This window comes from Muntiacus reevesi, chromosome 22 (assembly GCF_963930625.1).
Source record: "Muntiacus reevesi chromosome 22, mMunRee1.1, whole genome shotgun sequence".
NCBI classification, from domain to species: Eukaryota; Metazoa; Chordata; class Mammalia; order Artiodactyla; family Cervidae; genus Muntiacus; species Muntiacus reevesi.
This window is the reverse complement of record NC_089270.1, coordinates 22,624,214-22,630,213: the sequence shown is the minus strand read 5'-3', so window position 1 is coordinate 22,630,213 and position 6,000 is coordinate 22,624,214.

Below are 6,000 nucleotides of genomic sequence, written 5' to 3'. Positions count from 1 at the left end.
AGCTTATGATGAGAATTCTTTTCTATAGAAATTACTTTCTAACATAGGTTGGTGTGGTACAGTATCTCTCAAAGGAGTATACAGGATTTGAACAACTCATGATATTAACATGTGTTAATTGAATTAAAAAATGCCTTTGCAAATAAGCTTAGGGAAATCTAGGAAGGAAATTGTTAAACACATTTCCTTTCCAGAAATTTCTGAGAAACTTGAATGTGCTAAGTGCTGCGAACTTCTAAGGAATCCCACCGTGTGCTGAATCGAACTGTGGCATTCTTTTTAGGAAAAGGATTTTGGGGAATGAATGTGAACTGAAACACACTTTGGAAAATACTGGCAGAGTGGGAAGATCTGGAATGTGGAACCCAAAGGCCTTGGTCATAATCTTGACCTTCTGCTTACTGATTGAGCAAGTCATTTATCCACTGTGTAAGAGAATAATCATACAGACATTAACTGGTGCTTCACAGAGTTCTTATGAGAAATAAATGAAAGATTTTAAGTAAAAGTGACTAATCCAAAGTTTGGTATACAGCAGGCTCTAGTGATTGTACGCTGGAGGAATGACTATCTTTGTATAATAACATCTTTGGAAATGTCATTCACTCAATTGTGTCTGACTCTTTGTGACCCAAAGGACTGTAGCCCGTCAGGCTTCTCTGTCCATGGAATTCTCCAGGCAAGAATACTGGAGTGGGTGGCTATTCCTCTCACATCTCCCTCATTGCAGGCAGATTCTTTACTATCTGAGCCACCAGAGAAGCCCATCTTCAGTTTTTTTAAGGTACTGATGAGAGGAGAGAGGTTCAAGAGGGAGGGGACACATGCATACATATGACTGATTGACGGTGTTGTACAGAAAGCAATACAACATTGTAAAGCAATTATCCTCTGATTAAAAATATATTAAAAAAATAAAAAAGTAAAAGTACTGGTGAGAATTCTGGTGCTGATTTTTTACCAACTTCCAAACCTTTACCCTTCTTGGTAAGCCTAGGTCCAGTTCTCCAAAAATGAACCCCTGCAGCCTCACTATATCTCATGGCAATGACCACAGCACGTGACACATTGTCTGCTGAATTGAAGGTCAACTCGATCTTGTTTTCAGACCCATTTGAAAGACAACCAAGCTCAGAGATTTTAAAGTTAATTTCTCAAGAAAATATAAAATGGAGATAAAACCTACCTTAGAGCAGAGGGCTAGTATCAGAAATTCAGAACATGGCTTATTTAATTTCTTTGACCGTTTGCTTCTTCACTTATAAGTAAAAAATAATAATTTCCCCATAGGGTTATTTGAAATTATGTATGGTAAGCACATTGTATATTATAGGATATAGTATACAGTTAATAGGAGGCTTTCCAGGTGGCACTAGTGGTAAAGAGCCTGGCTGCCAGTGAAGGGGACACAGAGATGTGGGTTCGATCCCTGGGTCGGGAAGATCCCCTGGAGGAGGAAACGGCAATCCACTGTAATATTCTTGCCTGGGAAATCCCACAAACAGAGGAACTTGGAAGGCTACAGTCTCTGGGGTTGCAAATAAGTTGGACACAATTTAGCGGCAAAATAACAACAACAATGCAGTTAAAAAACCATTCTACACTGGCATCAAAAGAGATTTTTTCATAAAATTATATAACATTGAAATTAAATGATCTGTTAAAGATCACCTTGTCCAATTCCCTCCTTTCTAGAATTAAAAAAAAAAAAAAGCAAAAAAAAGCTCAGAGGGTTGAAGTAATTCTGCCAAGGTCATGCTGTTCTTAATGGCAATGGCAGGCAGGAAGTAATAGCTTTCTCCAAATAGTCAAAGGAGAGTGGATTTGTCTTGTATGACTTCAGGGGATAAAAGCAGCAGTGGTGAAAGGTGGAGTAGATGATGTGAAGAAGACATGTCTAAAAGTCTCATCGTTCCCCTGTTGAAATGGGTTGCCTCCGGTTGCACTTTCCCCTCTATTTATCTACTGAAGCTAGCTCTAGGAAGATAAAGCAGGCCAGATGTACACTGATTACTCCCTGGGGTATATGCATTGGAGATGAGTTGTGTGCATAACTTAGCTACATGGTTGACACATTAGCTGAGATGAGCCCAGACCTCTGACAGAGCTAGCTCTAGAGCTTCTATTTTACAGGAATGTAGGAACCACCATCTCATTGGAAGCAAGGACTTGAAGCTTTGATTTCTCAGCACTTTACATAAAATTGAGAATATGTCAAGTATCCATACCAAAAGATAGGCTTTCAAGGAGATTATAGGGAGACTAAATTCCTTTAACTAGATTGGCATTGTCACTGGGTACATATTGACGTTTGGCTCAACTCTACTGGATGGTTAACCACAATTTTAGGATCTGTAATTTTCTGTTATCTGGACCAACAACTTTTTATGTGGATAATTGAAAATTGGCTGCAATGATGAAATCTGACCACTGAAGACACACTTGTTGAGCACCACGCTTGAGAAATAATATGGATTGAGATGTTCCACCTACTAGGCAACCCAAGTAATATTTGCTCATGATGGAAGAAGGTGCTGTCAATCACAATACCCCAAACCAAAAACAACAACAAAGAAAGTCCTCTCTTAGAAACAATCTGAGTGAAACAGGACTGACATCAGCAACAAAAGAGAAGTGAGACGTGATTTGAGGAAGTAAAATAAAGTTCAGTAAAGGTTGGGATATTTCTGTGGAACCGATGAAAAGGGGAACTCCAAGAGATGCCTTGCATTTGCTCAGATCTGGACCTGAGTTTGCATATTTTGTGATTTCAGGGTAGGCTCTGACTAAAACAGCAAATATACTTAGTACAAGTGGTTAATGAGGCCGGCAGTTAAGTGGGCACATCCTGTTACAGCGTGCATAACAACACAGAGCTGACATTAACCAACGCTCACCATGGCAGTCACTTTGCTGAAGCGTTTCACATGAGTTAACTTGTTTAGTCCTCTTAACAGTCTTCTGATGCAGGTACTATTCTTAACCCATTTTCAGGAAACTGAAATTTAGAAAGATTAACTACTTTCCATAGCTGACAGGTGTCTAAGTTTAGGTTTGAACTAATGCTTTCTGATGCCAGATCCATACTCATCATCACAGTGCCCTGTAGGCTACACTGTCATTTCCACTTGTGACATCCGAAATGAAATCCCATCTTGTTGCCTCAGTGCTGCTGCTTTAGCCCCTAAAAAACCCCATCATTTTCCATCTCTGGTGGCCAGGGCATGACCGGCCTCATTCAAGTTAATCCTTGGAAGAAAACTACCCCCAGATAAGTTCTTTTCCCATCAGGGTCATGATGGTCAAAGATCTACTAAGGATGATTAGCTTTGATCAGAAGTGGCATAAATTGAAACATAATTAGGAAAACTGCCTGACCATTATTTCATTTACAGTGATAGTTAAGTGTGGTCCTCAGGTGCTGCTGAGAAAACCTCTCAAAGGTCCAGACTATCTGTGGCAGATGTAACTTTCCTCGATACAGGAAGGTTGCGTATAGGACCAGCTCTAAGCATGTATAAAGCAGGTGGACTTTCGGATGCTGAAAAGGGCCACAGCATCCACATTGATTTCCCCTAGAACTGACAACTGGTCTGAAATTCTCACTACTCCTTTCACAATTTGGTTAGAACATGCACATGTTCTTGAAAAGATGAATACATTTATCCATCTGCATCAACTATAGACCAGTGAGATATAATGTTAGAAAAGAGAACTGGGATTCAAGGGAATGAGACTATAGTAGGTAAGTTTTGATGAATAAGACAACTGGAAAGTCACTACACCGGTTTCCAAACACAGGTCTGTAGATTGAGGTTGGCACAAGGTGAAGTTTTCGTTGATTTATGGTGAAACATGAGCAACAAAGACAATGTAGTAACTTTTCAAATTGAAATTGTAAATTCTGAGGTCATGTTCTCCTTTTTGGATGGTACTATGTCATTTCTTTTATGAAGTGATTGTGATAGTCAATGAAGGTTCTGCTTTTTCCTTAATGTCTTTACTTAGCAAAATAAAAAGCTAGCCAACTTTTCGTTAATCTTTAATGTGTACATACACATATGCTAAATACTTCACATTCGATATTTTATTCGGTCTCCATGGCGACTATATGCAGAATATACTGTGATAATTTCTACGTTATAGATGAGGAATCTCAGGCCTGGAGGATAAATAACTTACCCAAGATTATATAGCTACTGAGCAGCAGTAGTGCGATTTGTCCTCCTTATTCCTCCCTTTTAGGGCATGGATACTAAAGCCTTTGTGGGAGGTATGGGTGCTGAAAAGAGAGAGAGAAATGTCAGAGGAATGGAAGAAGAGAAGATACACTTCACCTACTTAATTTTACCATGCGTGCGTGCTCAGTCATGTCCGACTCTGTGCTGCCCCATAGACTGTATCCTACCAGACCCCTTTGTCCATGAGTGTTCCAAGCAAGAATACTGAAGGGGGTTGCCACTTCCTTCTCCAGGAGATCTGCCCAATCCAGGGATCGAACTTGTGTTTCCTGCATCTCCTGTGCTGGCAGGCAGATTCTTCACCACTGAGCCACCTGGGAAGCCCATAGGCTCCCTAGAACTTTGCTTGGAAGAACATTCCCCCTTAGAGTCAGCATTTATAAACTAACATCATAAAATCCTAAACAGCTAAGCAAAGAGAGTCTTAAGGTTTATCTTCTTTTTAGTAAATGAGAAAACTTAGAGGTAGTGTCTGACTTAAAATTCTAAATGCTTGCATTGCACTAGCACTAGAAGTGTTTGCTTAAAGCAAAAGATAGGACATAGCCATTATTGCCAATGTAAAAAAAGAAATAGAAGAAACCGCAGCCAGATCAAACCAGCAAAGTGTCTGAGTGTGATAAACTCTAGTTTAGTCAACTCAATCATCCATGACAAATGAAGAACCAATAAATAGGAAAAAGACCCATAATACAGTTAATTTCATTTCAGTGTTTTGTATGTAGTAAGCACTCAACATCAAGTACTAAAAGAATGAATGAATCCCTGATTTTATGTTACTCATCATCACATGGGAAACATGCCTCTTTTCTTGTTCAAGAAATGAACATTGAAGACTTGTGAAGATGCTTAATCATGAGATAACTAACAAGGCTACATTTTGGTCAACTAAGTCCTGCCATTAAATATAGATGTGAAATGAAAATGTGCAAAAATGCGACTATGGACATAGTACATGTAATGATTAAGTTTTAAGAATGAGTATCATTCATTTGGCTTTTTTCCAGACTCAGCATTTGAAAAAAATTTTATGTTACTGAGTCTTTTTGCCACCAGGGAGCTCAGCTAAGTCCAGAATTATGCTAACTTCATGGAGGGAGGTGGAATTCTTATTAACCACAATAACCTTGGCAGGTAGCTCTCTTTATGCATGCTCTGGAACACACTTCCAAGAATTAGAATTAAGACTAAAGGATATGCTCAGCATTTCCAAGTATAGGGTTGGCCACAAAGTTCGTTCGGATTTTCCTAAAACAGCATATGGAAAATCTGAAAGAACTTTTTGGCCAACTTAATACTTCTGTATCTGTAATTGCATCTCCTGTTGACTATAAAAATGAGTAAGGAGTCATTTATTTTTTTTGGAGGGTGAGGAGAACAGAAAGAGAATGGTATCCTGTGGATTCAGTCCTGATGCTGAAGAAGTCCATATAATGCTTTTGAAAGGCAGGCATGGAGGTAGAACCTCAGAGAATCCCTCATCTACCCTGTAGACCAAGATACAACATATTACAGTGGGAACTCATGTACCATGTTGAGGAGTTGCCCATTAAGGCTTGGATTTGCATGAGAAACATGATCAAACTGGATTTGATTCCTGAAAATGTGTAGAGACAGGTAATTTTCAAGATTCCTTTCATTAGGGATGAAATGAAGACTTGGAATTGTGAGTGATAACCAGCATAGTTCACATGCTCCACTGAATATGGGGCCAAGTGATTCCTTACTTAAACCCCTGTCTCATACTTCACTCATCCCC